The sequence below is a fragment of the Geotrypetes seraphini genome, chromosome 3, assembly GCF_902459505.1.
Source record: "Geotrypetes seraphini chromosome 3, aGeoSer1.1, whole genome shotgun sequence".
Taxonomy (NCBI): Eukaryota; Metazoa; Chordata; class Amphibia; order Gymnophiona; family Dermophiidae; genus Geotrypetes; species Geotrypetes seraphini.
This window is the reverse complement of record NC_047086.1, coordinates 281,698,935-281,712,983: the sequence shown is the minus strand read 5'-3', so window position 1 is coordinate 281,712,983 and position 14,049 is coordinate 281,698,935. Positions and strand designations below refer to the sequence as shown.

Here is a 14,049-nt window from a genome sequence, read left to right as displayed (position 1 = left end):
TTTTGTAAATCTTTATTGATTTTCAAACTAAAACAGTGCAATACAAACAAAAGAACAATAATTACTACATACATTGCACTATTTACTGTACAGGTAACATATATATCATTCAAAATTCTCCCATTTTTCCTACTTTTATTAGTAACATAACATAGGACATAATATGTAATGATAAAATTAAAATTACCCAAGTGTAACCATCAAGATTTATTTCCTTCCCTCCAACCCCCCACCCTGGATGTGTAAAGGTAAATGAGAAGAAGAAAAGATAAATAAACATTATTATTATAATTTCACAAATTTAGTCAATGGGCTCCACACTTTATTAAATGCACTACTAAATCCCCTACATTCCGCATTCATTCTTTCATATCTGTACGTAGTACACACATTCACCCACCAAAAAGTGTAACTTAGGGCTCCTTTTATCAAGATGCGGTAGGCGGTTAACGCGCGGAATACCGCGCGTTCAACCGCCTGCTGCGCTAGTCGCTAACGCCTCCATTGAGGAGGCGTTAGTTTTTTGGCTTGCCACAGGGGTTAGCGCGTGATGAAATGTCCGACGCGCTAACCGCCGTAGCACACCTTGATAAAAGGAGCCCTTAGTCTGTCATGGTTTTTATCCCAGGACAAGCAGGCAGCATATTCCCACACATGGGTGACGTCACCGACGGAGCCCCGCTGCGGACAGCCTCGAAAGCAAACTTGCTTGAAGATCTCGATCTTTCGAGCACTGCACCGCGCATGCGCGCGTGCCTTCCCGCCCGAACTAGGGGGCGCATCTCCTGAGAGGATCCTCAGTTCGTTTAATTCCGCGGAGACAAGAAGACACGTTTTTCTACATCTCTGCAGCAACTTTGCCTTCTCTTCACCGCGGCTGTTTCTTTCTTTTAGTAAAATTTGGTCACTGTGCTCTCCTATTTCTTTCTCGTTTTCTTTAAAAAAAAAAAAAAAAATTAATAATTTCAATTGTTTCTTTTATTCTTGTCCGGCCGGTGAGCCTTGGGCCTAGGCCCAATTGCTCCTTCCGTTCGACATGGACTTTATTTTTTCTATGTCCCGGCCTCTCACCGGGTTCAAACGTTGTCGTCAGTGTAATCGTGTGATTTCGGTCACCGATCCCCACTGCCGCTGTCTACAGTGCCTGGGTCCCACTCATTCCCCAGAAGATTGTCACCGTTGTTTCACTCTCACTCCACGGGCCTTTCGACGCCGGTGCGCTCAATTTTTTCAACTTTTCGGAGACATGGAGCAATCTTCGGATGCTAATTCGACCTCGGCGGCTGCCCCGGCCTCGAAGGCTTCGACTCCGACAACATCGATGACTACGGTCTCGAAGGCTTCGACCCAGGCTCTGGCTGGAGCTTCGGTCTCGAAGGCCTCGACCTTGCCTGCTTCGGTTCCCTCGAAGACGGTGTCATCTGTGAAGTCTTCCATAGGGGGTAAGTCTCCGGGTTCTCTTTCAGGTACCGTACCCAAGAAGCCACCAGAGTCCTCGGCACGTCCATCTTCCAAGCGTACCTCCAAGATAAGGGAATACTCACCTTCGAGGTTGCCCTTTTCGGAGCGTACTGCTGCACCTACGAGGTCAGAACCTTCTGTCTCGGTGCTGATGCTGGAGGACATGTTGAAATCTATACTGATCACTCAGATCTCATCCTTAGTGGCTCAATTGGTCCCGTCCTCGACCTTGCCTCGGACTGATCAGCCTGTCATCCAACCAGAGCTTCCAGTATCTCGAGGCCGATCCAGGACACCGAAGAAAATTTCTTCGTCTGATTCTTCTCCAGACTCACCTCCTCCGAAGCACCGGTCGAAGCATTCGAGACCTATTGCTTCCAAGCTTCAGAAGGAGTCTTCCGCATTGGATAGCGAAACTTCTCTGCCTCATTCTTCGAAGCCGAAGCACAGATCTCGACACCATCGTGCATCGACTCGAAGTCCTTCTCGACCGAAGACTCCACCGTCGAAGCCACTTCGTTGAGACATTTCACCACAGACCTCGACTTATTCGGTACCATGTACACCTGGTACTTCTCCATCCAGGAGCCTTAAGAGAAAACATTCTCTTACTCCACCTCACAGTTCAGCTTCTTCTATGACTCTACGTCTAGACTCAGAACCACTTTCACCGTATTCCAGAGAGGCTTCTCCCTCATACTCAGCTCTTCCTAAATCTCGCAGTGTATCTCCTGAGGAAGCGTCTGATTCCAAATCCATTTCTTTTGCCAAATTTATTTTTGATATGGGACAAGCTCTTAAACTAGATCTTCATTCAGATTCTAAATATACTCCTGAATATTTAGCAGATATGGAGCTTCCTCATCCACCTAAAGAGTCCCTCAGATTACCTATGACTCCTGTTCTGAAACAAACCTTTGTTCGTAATATGGAGACTCCTTATTCCATCACTGCCATTCCATCTAAATTAGAATCCCGTTATCGAACAGTTCCATGCAAAGGTTATGAAAAGTCTCAACTATCTCATCAATCCCTGGTAGTAGAATCCTCTTTAAAGAAAGCACATCCTTCAAAAATCTATGCTTCAGTTCCTCCAGGTAGAGAAGGTCGTACCATGGATAAGTTTGGTCGCCGTTTATACCAGAACTCTATGATGGCAAATAGAGTTCTTAATTACAGCTACATTTTTACATCATACTTCAACCATTTTCTGAAGATTTTACCATCTTTTTACCCGGATATCTCCACCACTCGTCTTTCAGAATTTAAACTCATTCTTAAGACTCTTTCTCAATTACGACTCTTCATGTTACAAGCCTCATATGATGCATTTGAACTCTCATCTCGAGTATCTGCCTTTGCTGTAGCCATGCATCATCTAGCATGGTTACGTATTGTTGACATGGATCCCAATCTTCAAGATCGATTGGGAAATCTACCTTGTCAGGGCAATGAATTATTTGATGATTCTATTGAAGCAGCTACCAAGCGTCTTTCAGAACATGAATGCTCTTTTGCTTCCCTCATTCGTCCAAAACCTGCACCAACTAGAGGTTTCAAACAGACTCCACGTCGTTATCCTCAGAAAACGACTCCTGCTTTTTCCAGACCTCCTCCTCGTCGCCCTCCTCAACAACAGCGACAACAAAAGTCTCAGACTCCTGCTGTCACCAAACCTGCTCAGTCTTTTTGACAATCTCAACATGAGCATTCCAATTTCTCTGTTTCCAAATTCTCCCCTCCCCATAGGGGGTCGCCTTTCCACATTTTATCACCAGTGGGAGCTCATCACATCAGATCTCTGGGTGCTTACCATCCTACGAGAGAGATACTCTCTTCGTTTACTTCAGGTGCCTCCAGATCGCCATCCAAGAGAGTGTCCTTCCAATCAGTCGCATCTTCCCCTTCTTCTTCAAGAAGCTCGAGCTCTGCTTCTCCTACGAGCTGTGGAAGAAGTTCCTCTTTCCCAACGAAACTTGGGATTCTACTCCCGTTATTTTCTAGTTCCCAAAAAGACGGGGGATTTGCGACCGATCCTGGATCTCAGAGCTCTCAACAAATATCTAGTCAAAGAGAAATTTCGAATGCTCACTCTACCAACTTTATATTCCTTAATGGATCAAGGGGATTGGATGTGTTCCCTCGATCTCAAAGAGGCGTATACTCATATCCCTATTCATCCAGCATTTCGCAAGTACCTCAGATTCCAAGTAGGAAGCCTTCATCTGCAGTACCGAGTTCTCCCCTTCGGGTTGGCTTCTTCTCCCAGGGTTTTCACAAAATGTCTCGTGGTGGCTGCAGCTCTTCGCAACCAGGGTCTCCAAGTATTTCCATACCTAGACGACTGGCTCATCAAAGCTCCCTCTTTTTCAGGGGTTATTGCAGCGACCCAACAGACTATTCTTTTTCTACAAAGTTTGGGATTTCACATCAACTTTCCCAAATCTCAGTTGACTCCTTCTCAGTCTCTCCAGTTCATAGGAGCAACTCGGGACACTATCAATCTGAGAGCATACCTTCCACAACCACGTCAGGCCGCCCTTCTTCAGATTTCTCAACAAGTCTTCCAACTTTCAACTGTTCCAGCACGAAAGATGATGGTTCTGCTCGGTCACATGGCTTCTACAGTTCATGTGATTCCTTTTGCCAGACTTCACCTTCGTATTCCTCAATGGACACTGGCATCACAATGGCAGCAATCCGTGGATCCACCAACTCGACTGATTTCCATAACTCCTTCATTGCGGAAGTCTCTCCGTTGGTGGATGCTCTCTTTGAATCTTTCAAGAGGCTTGCTGTTCCACCCTCTTCCTCATCAGAAAGTCCTCACAACCGACTCGTCAACGTACGCATGGGGAGCTCATGTGGACGGTCTTCGCACTCAGGGTCTCTGGACTCAAGCAGACCGTCGGTGTCATATCAATCTGTTGGAACTCAGAGCGATATTCTATGCTCTCAAAGCTTTTCAACATCTCCTTCACGACATGGTGATTCTTGTACGTACCGACAACCAGGTAGCCATGTATTATGTCAACAAACAGGGAGGGACGGGATCTCACTCCCTCTGTCAAGAAGCTCTGAAATTGTGGCATTGGGCAATTCTTCACAACATCTATCTCAGAGATGTTTATATTCAGGGTCAACACAATTATTTGGCGGACAAATTGAGTCGTCTTCTACAGCCTCACGAATGGACACTCAATTCTCCTACTCTTCGCCAAATCTTTGCCCGTTGGGGAACTCCGCAGATAGATCTGTTTGCGTCACCTCTCAACTTCAAACTGCCTCATTTTTGCTCCCGCATCTATGCCCCTCAACGTCTCGAAGCGGATGCGTTTCTACTGGACTGGAGGAATCAGTTCCTTTATGCTTTTCCTCCGTTTCCTCTGATTCTCAAGACTCTGGTCAAACTGAAGTCAGAACATGCCACCATGATCCTCATAGCTCCTCGGTGGCCCAGGCAACCTTGGTTCTCCCTTCTACTTCAACTCAGCACCAGGGAGCCTCTTCTTCTACCAGTGTTTCCCTCTCTCCTCACGCAGAGTCACGGATCCTTGCTTCATCCCAATCTGCAGTCTCTACATTTAACAGCTTGGTACCTTTCTGCATAACAGACTTTTCTCAGTTTTCTCCGTCTGTTCAAGATATCTTACTTGCTTCCAGGAAGCCATCAACTAGACAATGTTATGGCCAGAAGTGGACTAGATTCTCTGCTTGGTATTCTACACGTCACTTACCACCCAGATCTTCCTCCTTGACATCCATTCTGGATTACTTACTTCATTTGTCACAATCTGGACTTCAAACTACATCCATTCGAGTCCATCTTAGTGCTATTGCTGCTTTTCATCAGCCTCTGCACATCCTATGGTTGCTCGCTTTATGAAAGGACTTCTCAATCTCCATCCACCGCTTAAACCACCTCCAGTGGTTTGGGATCTCAATGTTGTTTTAGCTCAACTTATGAAACCTCCTTTTGAACCGCTTGACAAAGCCCACCTCAAGTATCTCACTTGGAAAGCTGTGTTTTTGATTGCCCTCACTTCTGCTCGAAGAGTCAGTGAGCTACAAGCTTTGGTTGCAGATCCACCTTTCACAGTTTTTCACCATGACAAGGTGGTCCTCCGTACTCATCCTAAATTCTTACCTAAAGTTGTTTCAGAATTTCACATCAATCAGTCTATTGTTCTACCTGTGTTTTTTCCAAAGCCTCATTCGCATCCTGGAGAAGCCGCTCTTCATACCTTGGACTGTAAACGTGCTTTAGCTTTCTACCTCCAACGCACTCAACTTCACAGAACATCTCCTCAACTTTTCATCTCATTTGATCCAAACAAGTTGGGACGTCCTATATCAAAACGCACAATCTCCAACTGGATGGCTGCTTGTATTTCTTTCTGTTACACTCAGGCTGGTCTTCCTCTGCAAGGTCGAGTGACGGGCCACAAAGTTAGAGCTATGGCGGCATCTGTAGCTTTCCTCCGATCAACTCCTATTGAGGAAATCTGCAAGGCTGCCACTTGGTCTTCGGTTCATACTTTCACCTCTCATTATTGTCTGGATACCTTATCCAGGAGGGATGGCCACTTTGGCCAATCTGTTTTGCAAAATCTTTTTTCGTAAATTGCCAACTTCCCTCCTCCCTTTTTATTTAGCTTGGAGGTCACCCATGTGAGGGAATATGCTGCCTGCTTGTCCTGGGATAAAGCACAGTTACTTACTGTAACAGTTGTTATCCAGGGACAGCAGGCAGATATTCCCATAACCCTCCCACCTCCCCTGGTTGGCTTCTTGGCTAGGTATCTGAACTGAGGATCCTCTCAGGAGATGCGCCCCCTAGTTCGGGCGGGAAGGCACGCGCGCATGCGCGGTGCAGTGCTCGAAAGATCGAGATCTTCAAGCAAGTTTGCTTTCAAGGCTGTCCGCTGCGGGGCTCCGTCGGTGACGTCACCCATGTGTGGGAATATCTGCCTGCTGTCCCTGGATAACAACTGTTACGGTAAGTAACTGTGCTTTCCAGTTGCTTGTGATCAGTTGGATAGCTATACCTGTCATAATCATAAAAAGACGGCTCTTATATTTGTCTAAAGTGGGCTTAACATGTAGTATCGTTCCACATGTGGCTGATGTTCCAAGAAAAGTGAGTTATATTTGCAAAGTTTTTAAGAGTTTTTGGAAATCCTTAAAGTCTAAGGTCTTAATTCTGCACAACTTTGTTAAAATAAATTATATTTTTAAAAAATTGTCAGCAAAGCCTAATTGTGTAAAATAACATAATGTGGATTTAAAACTTAAGTAGTATCATATTTACTTGTGATATACTTAATAGTGCTAATTGAATAGTTATCATTTATCTCTTAGCAAGCTTAATGAAAGTCCAGATTACCAAGAAATTGTGAACTCTCTCAACATGTCCTATTTTTATTTTCTTGTTTTATTACCTTTATTATGTAAGTAAATCAGACGCTAATGCATATATTATGTATAAGTGGCTAAACACAGCTAAACATTTCCTTCCACACTACCCTGTGCATTGCGTACAAAACCTATAATCTGTGGAGTAGTAACATATGGTAAATGATGACAGATAAAGAACTGAATGGCCCATCCAGTCTGCCCATTAGTTATATACATTATAAATTCATGATTATATTAACTTGTCTTTTTTCTTTGATATTTCTGAGCTATAGACCGTAAAGTCCACCTGGTACTGTCCTAGGTTCCAACTGTTGGAGTTGCCGTCCAAGATCACTCCAGCCTATCCAACCATCCCGTTATTTGCAGGATACCTACTGTAAAGTCTGGCCAGTAACGTTCCAAGTTACTGGAGTTCCCATTGATGCTCTCCCCAGCCCATCCTTCACCGAATCACCATATATGGGGGACAGACCGTGTAAGTCTGCCCAGTACCGGCCTTAGTTCTTTAATTTATAACATTCATTTTCTAATTAAAGATCCTCTGTGTTTATCCCATGTCTTATTGTACCAACTCAATACTATATATGACCCTTTTCAAAAACAAGCTGTGACAGGTTGTATGTCTCGTCACGGACATTCAGAATCATTAGCGCAATAAAGAAAGACATTATGCCAAAACCAGCTGGTTTTAAGAAGAAAGCCTGATCTGCAACTGTTTTGTATAGAACTTAGCAAGAATGAGAATATCTGCTTTGAAGAGAGAAAAGACTACCACTTGGGTTGAAGAGGGGTTCTCTGTGCTGCTGAAAAAGGTGCAAATAGCCTCACCCCGAAAGTACAGAGGACCTTCTAGACCAGAGGCCAAAGCGTGGCCTAGGCAGCTATTTTTATCACTGAGAGAACGTGGGCAGGAGTTATTCCTTGGGCAGGAGTGAGTGGAATTCATTCTTGCTCCAATATGTCACTAGATAAGTACGGTAGGCATGCATGTCCTTTCGCTGGGTCTCACAAGATTTGCCGTGGGAACTCGCAGGAGCCATTTTTGATAGCAGCTTGCACAGTGCAGGAGTGTAGGAAGATTGCTCCTGTCTGGTTCACCGTTGGACCACCAGGGCTTTCAAGTTAGGCTTCCTAGAGATCTGGGAGGCAGGAGGGAGTGGGATGTTTTAGAGTCAGCCAGGTCAGGAGGTGGAAGCTTACTGCTAGACCACCAGAGCTTATGGCAGGCCCAGAGAAAAGCTTGCAAGATATCAGGGCAGAGAGGGAGTGGAGGCTGGGTAGAGCCAAGCAGGGCAGGGAGGGAGGGGGGCTGAGTGCAGAACCAGGCAGGGCACTTGAATATAAACGCTTGGTTTATATTATATTCAAGTTAACCTTTTTAACTGAGGAGAAAAATAGTCACCTCAGTTTATATTCAAGTATATACAGTATGCCCCTATTTGGGATCATCATCATGTCCAAATTGATAAGAAATCTATTATTTGGGTATATATCAAAATCAAATAGGAGATATACTGGATAATAACTCAGTTGGTTTCTTTAATATACTATACCTGAAATTTTCCATACCTAAAATGTAATTTTTAAATACAATTTACCAGTAGGTCTGCAATTATACCTGCTAAGATTATTGCTAATTGTAATACCTCTTATCCTGAGATTTGGCACTTCTCTCGGAAGATTTTGTTAATGAACATTCTGCTTCCAAGTATTATAAAGTACTAGCTGATCAACCGGCGTTGCCTGGATATCCCAATCATCAGCAAAAATGGCCCTCTCTATGTCTCAGCAAGCCCGAAAACTATGGATTAGACACTTATTTTTCATATCCTGTAGTCGGGCCTCACACTTTTATACTATCTCTGAAGCTCTAGATGTAGCTTTGATTACGTTTCCTTGGAGGCATTGTTACAGCAATGACAACACAGCACAGTGTGACATCATTCCCCAAGTTTCACACAATTGGTCAAAGCAATATCTGTCTTTTTTGATGATTCTTTACATGTCACCCCCCTTCCTACCCCCATAGTATTTGTTCCCAGATAGTAAGTGATATGTATACCAAGTTTGGTTGAAATCTGTCCATGCGTTTCAGAGTTATGCTGGAACATACATACAAAAACAAAGATCTTCCCACCCCAAGCACTGAGAAGGAAAAATGGGGGCAACAGACAGAAAACAATACAAATATTAATAAATTATTTAATGTGAAGGGCAGGTCTGCAGTCAACACAGCAGCCTGGGGATACCAGCTCCTAGGCAAGCTGCCACAAAGAGAACCCAAAAGGGTATCAACTGTGCAACATCTCTGGACCTTGCCCGGACAGTGTTCAATAATAGTGCACTTCGGTTATTGGAAAAATAATGGAAGTGCTGCTGAAAGAAAGGATAGTGAACTTCCTAGAATTACAGGATTGGGTTACAGGATCCAAGGCAACATGGCTTTATTAAAGGTAAATCTTGTCAAATGAACCTGATTGAATTTTTTGATTGGGTGACCAGAGAGCTGGAAAGAGGTCATATGCTAGATGTAATTTACTTAGATTTCAGTAAAGCTTTTGATACAGTTCCTCATAGGATTCTCTTGAACAAGCTTGAAGGGCTGAAATTAGGAACCAAAGTGGAGAAATGGATTAGAAACTGGTTGACGCACAGATACCAGAGCGTGATGGTTAATGGAAGTCGCTCGGAGGAAGAAAAGGTGAGTAGTGGAGTCCCTCAGGGTTCGGTGTTGGGGCCTGTCCTGTTCAATATGTTTGTGAGTGACATTGCTGAAGGGTTAGAAGGAAAGGTTTGCCTTTTTGCAGATGATACCAAGATCTGTAACACAGTAGATACTGAGGAGGGAGTGGAAAACATGAAAAAGGATCTGCAAAAAGTTAAAGAAATGGTCTAATATCTTGCAACTAAAATTCAATGCAAAGAAGTGCAGAGCAATGCATTTGGGAATTAGAAATGGGAAGGAGCCGAATGTGCTGGGAGGTGAGAGGCTGTTATGCACAGATGGGTAGAGGGACCTTGAGGTGATAGTGTCTGAAGATCTAAAGGCAAAGAAACACTGTGACAAGGTGGTGGTTGTTGCCAGAAGGATGCTGGGCTGTATAGAAAGAGGCGTAACCAGTAGAAGAGAGAAGGTATTGATGCCCCTGTACAGGTTGTTGGTGAGGCCTGATTTGGAGTATTGTGTTCAGTTTTGGAGACCGTATCTGGCGAAGGACATAAGAAGACTTGAAGCAGTCCAGAGGAGGGCGACAAAAATGGTAGAAGGTTTGCGCCAAAAGATGTATGAAGAGAGACTGGAAGCCCTGAATATGTATACCCTAGAGGAAAGGAGAGAAAGGGGAGATATGATTTAGATGTTCAAATACTTGAAAGGTATTAACGTAGAACAAAATCTTTTCCAGAGAAAAGAAAATGGTAAAATCAGAGGGCATAATTTGAGGTTGAGGGGTGGTAGACTCAAGAGCAATGTAAGGAAATTCTTCTTTACGGAGAGGGTGGTGGATGCATGGAATGTGATCCCAAGGCAGGTGGTGGAGAGGAAAATGGTGACAGAGTTCAAAAAAGCATGGGATGAAGACAGAGGATCTTGAATCAGAAAAAATTAAGGTCAGTACTGGGCAGACTTGCATGGTCTATGTTCGTATATGGCTATTTAGTTGAGAAAGGGCTGGGGAGGGCTTCGATGGCTTCGATGGTTTAGATCAGTGGTCTCAAACTCATGGCCCGGGACCTACATGCGGCCCACCAGGTACTATTTTGAGGCCCTTGGTATGTTACCATTGTTCTGGAACATTGCCTGCCTCACTGTTGTAACCTCACGCAAGTGCTTTCCTGCGTCTGTATGCAATTGTGAGGTAGAGTGGAGTGGACAATCGTGTACAGGAAAACCACTTGCGTGAGGTTACAGCAAAACGTAAGGTAACCATTGGAGGCAGTGCAGCTTGTGCGTGTGTACGTAATCTCATGAACTCTCGTGAAATTCGGCACACTCCTGGCGGTGACTTCTTGATGTAAGATGGCAGTTGTGTCCGGTGCTGGAGGAGGTGAGAGCTGAAGGCAGACGCGACCACCGGACACTTAAGGCACAAGTTTTCCAGGCACAAGTCAGATATTGATTCTCCCCTCTACAAAAAAGCCTAGAGGGCTACACCAAAATCTTGTCTCTTGCAGTTGATACTTTAGAATCTAAATCACAATTTTGCATGAGGTAAAACTCTTTATAGTTTATAAATCTTTCCTTAATTGCTTCTGTTAATTTCAGCTATACATAGCTGAAAGCAGTGCAACATGCAGAAAGTGAAAAACTATCTAAACTGTGTATAGCTGAAATTATCTGAAGCAATTAAGGAAAGGTTTATTAACTATAACAAGTTTTACCTCCTGCAAAGATGTTATTTCTTTAATAAGACATTAACTATTTTTTCTGCAGCCCTCCAAGTATTTACAAATTCATAATGTGGCCCTGCAAAGGGTTTGAGTTTGAGACCGCTGGTTTAGATGAGCTTTGATGGAGACTTCAGAAGAGGGAACCTAAGCATAGAACTGGGCAGAGCTTTAGGTTCTGGCCCAGTAATAGCTAAGAAGAAGGAAAATTTTAATTAAGTCAGTAATTTAAAGAGTGGGTAGGGTTGGGCAGACTGGATGGACCATTTGGGGCTTTCTCTGCCGTCATCTACTATGTTACTGTGCAATTACAGCAGCGCTCTTGAGGCAGGAACCGCGGATAGCTGAAAAGCAACACATTTATGAGTATTATTATCTAGTGCTGCTATTTTGTTTCCTATTTTAGAGGTTTTATTGGTGTTTTAGATTCATTTCTTTCCAGCTTTCAACTGTTGGTGATTCATTTTTCTATGACCGGTCTAGCACTGTAATTATTTTTTTAATAGCTAGTTTAGTTTTGTAATTATTTTATGTGTTGTATTTTTATTTAGTTATGTACCCTAATTTTTCCATGGCTGGTTTGGCCTTGCATTTTTTCAATAGCTGGTTTCATGTTTGCTCCCTATAATATGGATTCTTACCATTGTCAGTATTGCAATCATCTGTATTAATGTGCATTTTTTACCCATAGGTTTTTCTTGCAGTCTCTTATATCCTTTATAGACAAGTAGCTTCTATATTGATGATTATACATATGATTTGTTTTAATATATACTATCTGTCTCATTATGATAATTTTCTGTTTTGTTATTTTTTGCTAGTTTTATTTACCCCCTGATACAGCCAATAATGTGGGCGAAACACGGCCTGTGTCGGGTTTTATTTTATTTAGTTTTTTATTTATTCAATTTTCTATACCATTCTCCTAAGGGAGCTCAGAACGGTTTACATGCATTTATTCAGGTACTCAAGCAGTTTTCCCTCTCTGTCCTGGCAGGCTCACAATCTATCTAACGTACCTGGGGCAATGGGGGGATTAAGTGACTTGCCCAGGGTCACAAGGAGCAGAGTGGGTTTGAACCCACAACCTCAGGGTGCTGAGGCTGTAGCTTTAACCACTGCGCCACACTCGCTTTAACCACTGCGTCACACTCAGTTTTATCTGATGTCTGTACAATAAAATTGAACTTGGTTTCTACACATCTTTTTGGCTGTGCTGCTTTTCGTTGACTACCATAATGTATTTGAGGCATTATTCAGGGCCAAATCAAATACAGTGGAACCTCAGTTTGCGAGTAACCCGGTTTGCAAGTGTTTTGCAAGACAAGCAAAACACTCAGCAAACTTTTCACTCGCAAACCAAGCACTGCCCCGATAAATGAGCACTTACAATCCAGGAAGCGCCGCTTTGGGGGATTCCTTTTCCGTCTTCCGGCCAGCCTTCCACATTGGGTGCCTTCCGCAGGTTGGAGGACCTCTGTCTGGGCCTGCGTGGCCGGGTGCCATCCCCCCTGCGCGTTGCGTGTGACGCGCACAGCGTCAATCATTGGCGTTGTGCGTGTCGTGCGCGGCATGCAGGTGGGGCAGTGCTCGGCTGGGTGGGCTCGGGTGGGGGCTCTCCAGCATGCAAGGGGCATCCAACGTGGAGGGCTGGCCGGCAGATGGAGGAGGCATCCCTCTGAAGCGGCACTGTGGGTTCTTCGGCGGCTGGCATATTAAAGGAATCCCCCCCGAAGCGGCACTGTGGGGTTGTTCTTCATGACGGACGGAAGAGGCGGACGGAGGAGACGGCGCTGCTGCACCCGGGCCCCGGGTTCTGGAACCAATCTTTGCTGTTGCCACTATTGTCTATGGGGAACTTTGCTTTGATAAATGAGCATTTTGGATTACGAGCATGCTCCTGGAATGGATTATGCTCGTAATCCAAGGTACCACTGTACAAATATTTCGGTATGTCTCTAATGTACATACATACTTGCATGCTTCACCCAAACTCCACTCCTGTGCACATCAACCAGCAAAGTATGCACCATCATTTCAAAGGATATACTTTTTGCATCAGTTGGTGTTTTATAAGAGATAATTTATGTGCATATGTGGTATATCTACCCTTAAATAACTAAAATACCCCAAAATGGGCACCCACTTTGCCCTTCTAGTGTCTATCCTTTGAAGAGTTAATGACATGTAGGCAGGTTACATAAAAATAAAAACAAAACATACATGGGGGAATTAGGGTGGGAGGTTACTTTGTTATTTCTGCTTTATATTGTTGATGCTTTTGCTCGTCAGGTTGTACTCTTTGAAAACTTTTTCAATAAAAATTTATTGATATAAAAAAAATCAAAACATGCAAAAACCAAAAATACAGCTTTATGCAGTAATACATTTCTTAATAAATAGTAATAATATTAAATTTTCTTCTACATTAATCTGACATCAGAACTACCAACATTAATCAGATCCTGAAATAAGCATAAAGAATCTCTTGCTGAAAATAGGTCATAAGAAATTTTGAGATCAACATTGTCTACAATATTGCAACAGGCAGAAGATTGGATGGATCTTGGCCCTTCTCTTCTGACAGTTTGATTTTGTGCTTCTACGCTGGTTTTCCTGTGATTTTTCCAGTTAAGAATATATGCAGATAAAATTGAAACTTCACATTTATTTGTACTGTATTCAAGATAATGCACAGTACCTGGGTTATAAGGAAGCAAGGTTTAATGTTCACCCAGTGGTCCCAAGAGTTTGGTGCCCAAGGAGAGATTTGATTGTGTTCCA

At 43.5% G+C, this 14,049-nt stretch overlaps 1 protein-coding gene across 2 annotated transcripts in view; it reads left to right on the top strand.

Annotated features, from left to right (window-relative positions):
• Positions 1–14,049, top strand: part of TAF5L (TATA-box binding protein associated factor 5 like) — a 101,191-nt gene that overhangs the window by 18,906 nt on the left and 68,236 nt on the right. The window lies entirely within an intron of this gene.